Genomic DNA, 13,503 nt, shown 5'->3' on the forward strand with positions numbered 1-13,503 from the left:
CAAGGACTCTTATCCTCAAAAACCGTTCCACATAAAACACTGACCTCCATAGCCTGGCAGTTCAGTGCCAAACCAGAAACCCCACCCCACTGCAGGTCAGACACACATACTGATTCAAAGTTGTTTAAGGAATCATCTGTTGCAAGCAGAAAAGGTGGACTAGAAACAATCTCATCTGAACTAGAATTCTGGAGTAATCATGTGTTTGTTGCTTTGAAACACATGGCCCCAAATTCTCCTTAACAACCATCTGTCTACTTTCAGGGTCCCTGAGATATTGAATGTTTATGAAACAAAACTAAATTATTTCTACTTAGAAATCGTTTAGGACATAGAACTGCAGAGTTCAAACTTTCGTAGATTTGTTTTATCTCCTCACATTTCATAGAAAATGATACTGCCTGTAAGACTAGGTATGGATTAAGTAGAGATGAGGACTAGTGTGGTGGGAAGGAATAAGCATGTGAACTAAAATAAAATCTTAAGGCTCACCCCTCACCAGCTGACTGAATGGACCCCCTCTTGGCCAAGGGGATACCCTAAAACTAAATTGCCTGTCAGGCGAGGAGGGAGGTCAGACTTGCCTCATCATACCACCCTCCCTTCTTGGAGACATTCTTTGTAACCCATTAACAGGCCTAAGGGTATGCAAGACAAACCTGCAGGTCCTGAATTTACACAACAAATATATGTCCAGGTGGCTTGTCTCTGATTAATGGCTGCGTATCTTAAAACATTCCAAGCCTTTAGACAAAGCCTCATGTCTTTAACCAATTACAAGTCAAAGAATATTTAAACCCACCTATAACCTGTAAGCTCCCCTCCTTCAAGATGGCCCACCTTTATGGGCCCAACCAATGTATGCCTTCCATGTACTGATTTATGACTTTACCTGTAACCCCTGTCTCCCTGAAATGTATAAAACCAAACTGTAACCCAGCCACAGCAAGTCCACTTGCTCAAGGCTTCTTGGGGGTGGCTCTGGGTCACCGTCCTCAAATTTGGCTCAGAATAAATCTCTTTAAAATTATTTTACAGATTTTGGCTTTCTTCTATTAACAAGTACATGAGCATAAATGAGGCTCACCAACTATGTGTGACATTTGATTAATTTTCAAGAGTCCTATGTGTGAGTGTCCTGCTGACTTCCTTGGAATGTGGGTGTGATGGATAACAGATTTCTGAAACATCAAGGGATTGAGCATCCTAACATCTTGCTCGCCCCTGCAAAGACTCATAATAGACTCAGGCCAGTTTGTTTGGACTTTCTGTTGCTGTTTTACACGTCCGTATGTTTGGTTCGCCGACTTCCCCATAGCCAGCGCCTGTCCCGAACCACAAATAATCTCCCCCATAGCCCCCGCCTGTCCCCAACTACAAATAATCAGAAGATTCACACATCTCAACAACACAAACACAGAACACTCCCCCTTTAAGCCTACAGCTACGCAATCAGTTCGCGCCGCCAGGTCCGTCAGCCTCTCAGCTCCCCCCGACTCCTCATCCTCCTTCACTTCCGTTCCCTTCTAGCTGCGCGGCTGGAAGCAGGACGTGCCTACACCCTCAGCCCATAAGTGCTACAAACCTCCGCCTCGTTCGCTCTCCCAGCGGCGGTCGACGGCTCCCGCCCTGCGGCCTCGGAGAGCAGCGGCAGTGGCCAAACCCTCTCCCGCCGGCCGCCCTCACTTAGGGTCGGCCATGATAAAGAAACGCACTGGACATTTCCCAAGCGCCCACGGGCTAGGCTCATGGGAAGGGGTTTGAAGAGTAGGTTTAACTGTGAACTGCCACGCTCTAGGAGACTGTTTATAGGGCCAATCCCTAAAGGAAGGCATCAAATTTAGCTCTGGCACAATAGGATTTCTGATTCTGTGTTCTAGAGTAAATAAATTATTAGTCATGCATGGCTTAATTATAAGTATATGTTCGGAGAAATGCACAGTTTGGCAATTCACCATTCTGTGAACATCATAGAGTGTACTCACACAAACCTAAATGGTATATATTTTTATTTGTATATATTTTCTCATATGGAAAACCAAGTGTCCCAGAGCCATTACTGAATATCAATCATTTCCCCTACTTTATTTGCAATGCCAATATCGAGTGCCATATATCAGGGTTCTAAATATGCTCCATTATAATCTTATGGGACAACCATTATATATGTGGTCCATTGTTGACTGAAATGTCATTATGCAGTGCATTAATGTATTTCTTCTAAGGGAGTGGTTTTGTTGACAGTGAGTGAAAAAACTACCTACGATACCATCTCGATTCTGACTTTTAAAACTAATCATTCTCTGTCAATCACATTGTCACAACAGTCTTTTTATTTTTTTAATTTGTTGTTGTTGAGACAGGGTCTCACTCTTGTTCCCCAGGCTAGCGTGCAGTGGCATCATCAGAGCTCACTGGAAGCTCCAAATCCTTGGCTCAAGTGATCCTCCTGCCTCAGCCTTCTGAGTAGCTGAGATTACAGGTATGCCCCACCAAGCCTGGCTAATTTTTTCTATTTTTGGTAGAGCACTGTGGTCTTGCTCTTGCTCTTGCTTGGGCTGGTCTCAAACTCCTGAGCTCAAGCGATCCTCCTGCCTCGCCCTCCCAGAGTGCTAGAATTACAGGTGTGAACCACCCCACCTGGCCTTGTCTTTTTATTTTTTTAACTTCAAACATAATTTATCACCAGAAATCAGCAACACCTCAATTTTTTTGTTGATGACACAAGTGGGAGATGCGAGTTCCATTGTCAATAACTAGCTACTTGAATATAAATCAGCAAGGGATGCAAATAGAAAATAGCTACTTTGTGTTTTTAAACAATTTATGGTACAAGGCACTGTGACACCTACAACTTAAGAAAAATAGATTTACTTTTAGTTCAGGAATACGATCTTTGCTCAACCATCCAAAATACATAAACAACACAAACAAATCCATTTGATTCAATACTTAGATGTATGGCCTGAAACTTTAAAACTAGCAGAAGAAAACAGAGGTAAAAAACTATTATAGGACATTGATCTGGGTCCCAAAAGCTCCGACAAGGAAAGCAAATATAGACAAATGGGATTACATCAAACTAAAAAGCTCCTGCACAGCAAAGAAAACAATTAACAGGTGAAGAGACAACCTACATATTGGGAGAAAATATTGGTAAGCCATACATCTGATTAAGGGTTAATATCCAAAATATATAAGGAACTCACATGACTCAATAGCAAGAAAACATATAACCTGATTTAAAAGTCAGCAAAAGACCTGAATAGACATTTATTGAAAGAAGATACCCAAATGGCCAAGAGACATGAAAAAATGCTCAACATCACCAACAATTAGGGAAATGAAAATTAAAACCACAATGATTTATCACCTCACACCTGTCAGAATGGCTATTATCAAAAAGACAAGTGTTGGTGAACATGTGGAGAAAAGGAAACCCTTGTACACTTTTGGTGGGAATGTAAATTAGTATAGCCATTGTAGAAAACTACATGGAGGTTCCCCCCAAAAAGTAAAAGTAGAATTACCATATGATCCAGCAATCCCACTTTCTGGGTATATATCCAAAGGATTTGAAAACAGTATGTCAAAGAGATATTTGCACTACCATGTTCATTGTCGGATTATTCACAATAGCCAAGTTATGGAAGCTACCTAAGTGTCCATCAATGGATGAAGGGATAAAGAAAATGTGCCATATATGCACACAATGGAATATTATTCAACCTTAAAAAAGAAAGAAATTCTGTCATTTGTGACAATATGGATGAACCTAGAGGACATTATGTAAGTGAAATAAGCCAGGCACAGAAAGAAAGATAGCAAATATTCTCACTTACATGTGGAATCTAAAATGATGGAACTCACAGAAGCAGAGAATAGAATGGTGGTATTTGAAAATATTAATAGCTAAAAGAGTAATTTCAAATGTTAGCACCACAAAAAATTATAAGTATTTTGGTGATGGATATGTTACTTTGATTTAATCATTCCATATTGTATACATGGCTGGGCGCCGTGGCTCACGCCTAGCACTCTGGGAGGCCAAGGCAGGCAGATTGCTTGAGGTCAGGAGTTCGAAACCAGCCTGAGCAAGAGCGAGACCCCGTCTCTACTATAAATAGAAAGAAATCAATTGGCCAACTAATATATATATAGAAAAAATTAGCCAGACATGTTTGCACATGCCTGCAGTCCCAGCTACTCGGGAGGCTGAGGCAGGAGGATCGCTTGAGCCCAGGAGTTTGAGGTTGCTGTGAGCTAGGCTGAACCCATGGCACTCACTCTAGACTGGGCAACAAAGCAAGACTCTGTCTCAAAAATAATAATAATAATAATCATTCCATATTGTATACATATATCATAACATCACTTTGTACCCTATAAATATATACAATTATAATTTTCAATATACAACAATGCAAATATAAACAATATTTTCTATGCAGTGTCAAAAATTCATTCTATTTTATACCCACTGTGACTTAATTCAGATATGCCTGACCTTGAGGAGTGTGCCTAGGCTTCCCTATAGGAAATATCCTTTCAGGTTTACTAATGTTAGCTGTTTAGACCACCAGTATCAGCATCTCCTGGGAACTTGTTAGAAATGTAAATTTGGGGGCCCACCCCTGACCAATTGTATAGGCAACTCTGTGGACAGGACTGGCAATCTGTTTTAACAAGCACTCCAGCTGATTCTGGTTCACAGTAAAGTTTGAGAACGATGGACTTGGAACGTCTGCTATACTCTTGTTTCTCTGGAAAACAAAGCAGCAGGTTTGATGATTCAGAAGCTTTAAAAGATTGCTTAGGATTTCTTACAGGTGTACAATGCCCTGCTGTGAACTGACTTTGCTGTAAAACTAAATAACTGGTACAGAAGTGTTTCAGATGCTTAGACCAGAGAGCCTGTGCGTTCTGCACTGTAGTCCTACCCAGAGCTTGTAGGCTTGGAAACCTTGCTCTCAGGTAAGACTGACTCTCACAGAAGAGGGGCCCTGGAAGTGGTATGGTGACGGACAAATGCTCTCACCAGGAATAAATCAGTTTGGGCCTTAAGTGCTACTCAGTTCTCCAAGTAGCTGCACTTGAGCTAACCAGGGAGGGAACATTCCTGGAGGAAAACTGCATAGTTCTGCCCCGTTTATCTTAAAAATATATGTTAAATCACATCAAAGAACCATTTCAGATCCCACACCCAGGTGAGTTCGGTGGCCCTCAGGTTTTTACAACATATTATGTATCTATTTCTATCTTCTTGTGTTGCCTGTCTCCAAATACAGATAGCAACTGGCAGTCCGCAAAAGTCGATTTCCAGAGCCCCTCTACCCAGCACAGAGCAGGTACTTGGTAATTGGTTAAAGGAAATCAATCAACCCATTAACAGCAGAATGTGAAACCAGGGACTCTGATTACTCCAATAAAATCATCCCGTAGAGGTGCGACTCAGATGTGTTAGTGCCTAGTCGACAGCACGTTTTCGCCCTGATTTTACCCTCAATTTATCTGTCCGCCGGCTTCCCCATAGCCTCCGCCTGTCCCCAACTACAAATAATCAGAAGATTCACACATCTCAACAACACAAACACAGAACACTCCCCCCTTAAGCCTACAGCTACGCAATCAGTTCGCGCCGCCAGGTCCGTCAGCCTCTCAGCTCCCCCCGACTCCTCATCCTCCTTCACTTCCGTTCCCTTCTAGCTGCGCGGCTGGAAGCAGGACGTGCCTACACCCTCAGCACATAAGTGCTACAAACCTCCGCCTCGTTCGCTCTCCCAGCGGCGGTCGACGGCTCCCGCCCTGCGGCCTCGGAGAGCAGCGGCAGTGGCCAAACCCTCACCCGCCGGCCGCCCTCACTTAGGGTCGGCCATGATAAAGAAGCGCACTGGACATTTCCCAAGCGCCCACGGGCTAGAACGGCGCTCCCATAATTCTCTTCGCCTCAACTCTCCCCGCCCTGGCATTTAACCCCTTCGGGTCCATCTTTGTTGGCCGGTGGATTCCGTTTTGCAGGCAGAGTGCCTGGGTGGGAGAGCCAAGTGACTAATCTGGAAAAAAGACGAAAGACCAGACCTGTTCACTCAGTCATCTATTGAACATTTTCCCAATTTGCTTGTAAGTTTACTTGCAAGCTTATCACTCATTTAAAAATAGCTTATCTGTGGGGCGAACAGTTCGTGATGCTGCCTTTAAGCTGCTAGACAAACCCAAACTTTTGATTTCTGATTTTGGACCTGTTCACCTTGAACCTGTGCCCTTTCTACCCTCCATTCCCCATCTCTTATTGGTTCTTGTCTGACTCATTAACTGCATATGTAAAGAGCACAGACTTTGAAAGCTTAGTTTCTGGGTTTGAATCCCCACTCTACCACTATCTAACCAGGGGATCTTAAGCAAGTGATTGAAGCATGCTATTCCTTGGCTTTCTCATCTGTAGAATGAGTATAATAATAGTATTTACCTCTAGGGTTGTAGTAAGAATATTAAAATTTTACGTGTGAGAAGCACCTAGAACATTGCCTGGCACAGAGTTAAGCAGTATATTGAAGCAAATTATAATTATTGACTTTGATAGAAATGTCTTCTTAAGATCTTCTAACTAATAAATAATAACAATGGGCAATGTTTGGGGATCTATGGACCAGGAAGTATGATAAATGTTTTAAACCCATTTTGTTGTTATTTAGTCCTCACAGTAACCTTTTGCTGGTAGTTAAATGTATTATCCTCTCTTAACATTTTCTGTCTTGCTGACACCAACAGACCATATTGTATCAAATTAGAAATGAAGATATATTTGTTCATGCTTCGTTGTGATTCTTTCTCACTATAGAATATGAAAAATTCTTATATTTATTAGAGTTGTGTAGCATTTGTAAAAATTTTGGTTAGATTACAATTATTTTGCAATGGACATTCTTGCTATAATAGCATGGTATTTTTTGTTTTTTTCTAAACCTCAATGTTCAGGTATTTAGCATGAGTCTTAAATTTATTTATCAGCTATTGGGTTTTTTTTATTTCTGTTAACTGTAAACTCTATGTTATCAAAGATGGTCAAAGAATGAGCCTGAGGTTGGATACCTTAATAAAGTTAATCTAGAAATGTTTAAAAATAAAACAGAACAGATTATCAGTATGCAAATAATAAAAATATACCCTAATTTAATAATTTTGCTATGATTCAGAAGCTATATTGGGTCATCATTACAAACCTGAATCATAACATTGTAAAAGTGTACAGGTACTGGTTAAGAGTAATGTTCAAATTGAAAAAATGTTCAGGTTGAAAATGACCAGATTTTTAAAATATACATTTGCAAGGATGAAAATTTCCTAACAACTGTCATCTCATTCAATTTTTTCCTCATACACACACACACACACACACACACACACACACACACGCATATATATATATACATATATATATATCCTATTACATAGACCCTTGTGAAGACACCCATACTAATCTCAGTTGACTAAATCTATTCTTCTGGCTACAATAAAAGAGCCAAGATAATAATTTTCATTAGGATTATCCTCTAAAATAACTTCCACCTAAATAAGGACCCAGTCATATCTGAAAACCTATTTTTTTTTTATTTCGGAAACAGGGTCTCGCTGTCACCTGGGCTAGATTGCAATGGAATCAACATAGCTCACTGCAACCTCCTGGGCTCAAGCGATCCTCCTATCTCAGTCTCCCAAGTAACTGGAACTACAGGTGTATACCACCATGCCTGGCTAAGTTTTCTATCTTTTGTTGAGAAAGAGTCTCGCTCTTGCTCAGTCTGGTCTCAAACTCCTGGCCCCAAGCAGTTCTCCTGCCTCGGCCTCCTGAAGTGCTAAGATTACAAGCATGAGCCACCAGCCTGGCCTGAAAACCTATTTCTGTGTATTCGGAGTGTATTTGGATACATCCTTTTGCTATGACTGCTTGTAATTAATTCCCTTTTATTTACTATTTGTATTTATATATTTATTTGTATATTATAATTCATTTAATTCCTTTTTGCTATTTAGCAAAATATATTGATAATCTCCCCCTCCAAAAAAATCAGATTATGAAGGGTCCTTTAAGTAGTTGCTTTTGATTTGGTAATTGAAATGAACATTTTATTTTTCATAAGAAGAATATTAATAATTAAAAATTCCTACCGATCTGAAAAATGTTGATTGTTTCTGAAACCCTTTCTATTAATACAGTAGTCAAATAAATCACAATATTTTTAAGTCTAGAGCAGTGTTTGTGTACAAGATTTTCATTATAGCATAGGAAAGAATATTATACATACTTGCTTAACACACATATATACTGAAGAGGAGATATAACTTTCCTAGCTTATCTGTAACAATGGTTAAATGAAAGTTTGGCAAAAGCAATTGAAGAATGGTGAATTACCCATTCGTTAAAAAGTTTAAAATATTTTAACATTAGAATGGATAGAATTATACAGGAGAACAATTTATCTTATTTCCTTTTCTAAAATAAGAAAATTATATGAGGACAAGTATGTAAATGTTATTATAATAGTCCCCTTGGTTGGTATTTCTCAAAATTTTTCTTGCCATCAACTCCTAAGGATTTCCATGATTCTATATGACTAATGTCACATCATTTCTAAATAAAAGAATTTTCTAAGTCCATCATCTATCTTCCAAAATTCACCAGTTTTACCATAGAAATGATCTATAATTTCAATTTACACAGTTTCATCAAAAATGCCCATATTTCCTGGTCTAGTGAATAGCTACTCTTCTAAAAAGCCCAGGCCAAATGTGAAGTGACCTTTTGCTAATCTTTTTTCTCCCAAGCTGAACTCATCCATTCCTTAAATGTGCACTATAAGTCTCCATACATACCTTTTTTAGACCTTGTATCTCATCGTGCTGTAATTATTTTTTGTATCAGTTAGCGACTGTGTTTGGCTATCATTAAGAAATCCATTATTTTTCTGTTACATAAAAGAAATCCAGGCCGGGCGCGGTGGCTCACTCCTGTAATCCTAGCACTCTGGGAGGCCAAGGCAGGTGGATTGTTTGAGCTCAGGAGTTCGGGACCAGCCTGAGCAAGAGTGAGACACCCCCCTCCGTCTCTACTAAAAAATAGAAAGAAATTTGGCCAGGCAACTAAAAATATAAAAAATTAGCCGGGCATAGTAGCACACGCCTGTAGTCCCAGCTACTGGGGAGGCTAAGGCAGGCTGCTCGCTTGAGCCCTAGAGTTTGAGGTTGCTGTGAGCGAGGCTGACACCACAGCACTCTAGCCTGGGCAACAGAGTGAGACTCTGTCTTAAAAAAAAAAAAAAAAAAAGAGATGGTAGCCTTCCCCGATTATATTTGTATAGGCAAAATGTTATTAATACAGAAATTTCAGAAATTGTATGCTATATAGGAGGTAACTAGAGAATTCTCAATGTCTTCATTCTCTGTGATATTGCTATTTATCTGAGTCTTGGTGGTGTTTTGCCTGAGGATATTAGGCAACAGCAGTAGAGTGATGTCATAATTTTAGTTATTATTTTAAATGTTTACTTGGCCACCACCTTCTTATTAGTATGAATCCATGATAACATCTTTTAGGCCAGTTGTTTTCAATAAGAGATGCACATTGACTTACCTATGGAGTTTTATTAAAATATGGATTTGTTTGGATCTGCTTCAGACTTACTGAATCTTTTTACTTGATATTCTTGACAGTCTCTCAGTATATACTCTTTCTGTGTGTTTGGTACATTCATGATATAGTTTGTACATCGTGTCTCTGTATTGTTATATATCTCAAGTTTTTTCCTTTTTAAAAATTGTGTTCATCCTGTTTTTGTAAATCAGATATAAATTCATTGTCTTCACTGGAAATGGGCTCAATTATTTTCTTTAGAGATATTTTGTCAAAAACATTTTGAATTACCTTTATTATTGGGATTGTCTCTGACATCACACGTTTTGGCACATGGGTTTGTCCTCTAGGAAAAAGAATCAGCAGATAATTCAATTTGAGACAGAGGAAAAGAGAGAGGAGCTCTGATTCAAGAACTGAAACATTAACTACTTTAGGGGAATTCTGGTTTTTTTTTTTTTTTCTCTCCTCAGGCCTCTTAATTTTGTACTTTACAAGAGATTTGGAAAGTAGAGCAAATCCTACATGCTATGACTCAGAGAATAGCAATCGATTTAGACAATGTCTCTGTAGTGGGCTGAATGGTAGCCCTTGCAAGAGATATTTCCACTTCCTAATTCTTGGAACCTGTGAATATTACAGCTTATGGCAAAAGATTTGATTAAGTTAAGGATTTTTAGAGGAGGCCTTTATCCTGAATTATTTGGGTGAGCCTTAAATCCAATGACAACTCTCCTTCTAAGAGTGTGGTGGGAGGTTGTTTGATAGACACACAGGAAAGAAGGTGATGTGAAGATTGAGGCAGAGAGTAAAGTGATGAGGTCACAAGCCCAGGAATGTCAGGGTAGCCACTAAAATCTGAAAGAGGCAAGGAACCATTTCTTTCCTAGAGACTCTGGAGTGAATTTGGCCTTTCCAGATTCCAGAACTGTGCCAGAATAAATTTCCGTTGTTTTAAGCCACTCTATTTGTGGTAATTAGTTTTCTGAGTAACCTCAGAAAACTAATATGGTCACTAAGATTATAGAAATTCTTGCCCCAGAAGTTTATGAAATTGAATAGGCAGTAGTTCAGAATAGAGGTGCCATAGGATATATAAGACTGGCTTCTTGGGAGAGAGTAAGGGTTGGTTTTACAAAAGAATCTAGTACTTTTGTGCCTACATACCTCACTGAGATTTTTAATGCTATTTTTAAAATCTTGGAAGTAAACCAAGAAATCAGAAATTGGGTAATTTGGAGAATGGCATCATAGCTGATTCCGTAGACTCTTCAGATCAAGAATAGGATCTACCCAAGATTGGAAAAACAAGCACCAGATATATTCTCCAGCAAACTGGTATTAACTGAGTAGCACCTAAGTGGACACATAGGTGCTACAGTAATAGGGTATTGGGCAGGTGGGAGGGGGGAGGGGGGCGGGTATATACATACATAGTGAGTGAGATGTGCACCATCTGGGGGATGGTCATGATGGAGACTCAGACTTTTGGGGGGAGGGGGGGAAATGGGCATTTATTGAAACCTTAAAATCTGTACCCCCATAATATGCCAAAATAAAAAAAATAATTAAAAAAAAAAAAAGAATAGGATCTATTCCCTTGGTTTAATATGGGCACTCTTGGCTCCTGGCTGAGTAGTGGACTACAAACTGATTATAATCCTTTCTTTAGTTTTATCTATTTTGCAGTTTTAGATGTGTGATCTCCATTGCAGCCACTGTCCCATCAAATGATCCATCAAATGGTCATACAGCAGAAAGAGCAACAAAACCTGACACAGAGATTTAGATTTAAACAACCACCACTGGAAACCTGAAGGTTGAAACAACCATAGACAGAAACCTGACATATGATTGTGACACCTCAAACAACAGTGAAGATCTGGAATGATCACACCCTCAGATATTAATGGTCTCTCCTTCAGCTTAGGCTAAGGAATGACCACAGGAAGGACTGAGAACCAAAACTGTCTAGCCTCATACTCAGCCAGGACTTGGAGAACTGAAACCACACTTTGTTATCTACATTAATATAACATTGCTATTCAGCTGTCTTCATTAGCCTTTCTTTATTTTGCAGGACTGTCCTACACAGACAAATGGTTTGATTGCTCATTACAAGAACTTTCCTAGGATACAAGGTTAATATACAAAAGTCATTTGCTTTCCTATATACCAGCAATGAACAAGTAGAATTTGAAATTAAAAACATAATACGTTATAATACATTAGCACCCCCAAAAACGAAATAGGTATAAATCTAACAAAATATGTACAGGATCTATATTAGGAAAACTATAAAACTCTGATGAAAGAAATCAAAGAATGAAATACATGGAGATATAGTCCATGATCATGGATGGGAAAGTTCAGTATTGTCAAGATGTCAGTTGTGAACTTCATCTATAGATTCAATGAAATCCCAATCAATATTACAGCAGGTTATTTTGTAAATACCAACAAACTGATTCTAAACTTTATATGGGCTGGGCATAGTGGCTCATGCCTGTAATCCCAACAAGTTGGTATGCTAAGGTGGGAGGGTTGCTTGAGGCCAGGAGTTCAAGACCAGCCTGGGCAGCATAGTGAGATCTATCTCTACAAAAGTTATTTAAAAAATTATCTAGGCATGGTGGTGTGTACTTGTGGTCCTAGCAACTCTGGAGGCTGAGATAGGAGGATCAGCTGAGGCAGAAGGATAGCTTGAGCCCAGGAGTTCAAAGTTACAGTGAGCTATGATCAGTCCACTGTACTCCAGCCTGGGAAGTCTGGGTAGCAGAGCCAGATCCTATCTCTAAAACAAGAAGAACAAAAAGATCTCTCATTGAAATACTCACCTTAAATCACACTTCCAATTCTTAATAAATTCTGTCTTAACCTTTCCCCTCTGCCCCTGAAATACTACCAAAGCTCTGTGGAAGTGGTGTTCTTCCTTACCAGGATAAGTAATAAACTCAAGCTTTGTTTTATCAGAAGGTTGTTGTGATATTTCAGGAGCTAAATATGTATATACACTTTGAACTCTTCAATCACATGAAAAAATTACAAGGGCTAGATCACCAATCATTGGGTAAAGTCCAATATATTTCTATCAAATAATAAAATGATAAAGGTTGGGTGATAATTATCAATACCATTGTCTCTCCACAGCCCTCCTGCAGCCCATCAGCTCTCTGGAAGGTAAATTATGCATCTGAAGACTTCAAGGCAGATTACCCAGGGTTTCCTCCAATGCCCAGACCTTCCGAAAAGATGGGAAGCTATTATAACCGCATTTTCAGAGAAACAGAAATTAGGAAAGATCTTGGTGGAGAGTGGAAGGGAGGGTTGCATTGGGTAAATCCATTCAAGCAAGGTACACCCAAGGAACAAACCAAGCAAATTGAAGTGGGGCAAGAAGGCAGGATGCACAACAGTCATTAACTCCTAATGGCTAAGAGGAGGTAAAGATGTATTAGGACATTATTACCATGTATTTAAGTAAAACACAGTGCACATACTCTATGTACTGCTATCAGTGTCTATATCATTGTTTCTCAATTGAGAAATATATGGAGGGACCTTTTTTAAAGAAACATCCTCTCAGACCCAAGCATTTATGTTAATTATTTTATAATCATATTTCTTAAATGTAAACAAAACTAAATATAAACTCTGCATGTGCATAAAGCTCTTATAAAATTTAACACCAAAGTAAACTTACAAATTGTTTACAATTTTTTTAAGTCAACTTAATGTGGTAGGTGATATTTGCTGAAACAAACTGCCCAAGGAAAGGTAAACATTACTGACTGGCCAGCATATGCTCTTGGCCTTCAGCATGCTTGTGTGTCTTGTGAGAACTCCACTTTCCCATCACTTTCTTCTTTTCAAAC

Source organism: Microcebus murinus, chromosome X (assembly GCF_040939455.1).
Source record: "Microcebus murinus isolate Inina chromosome X, M.murinus_Inina_mat1.0, whole genome shotgun sequence".
Taxonomy (NCBI): domain Eukaryota; kingdom Metazoa; phylum Chordata; class Mammalia; order Primates; family Cheirogaleidae; genus Microcebus; species Microcebus murinus.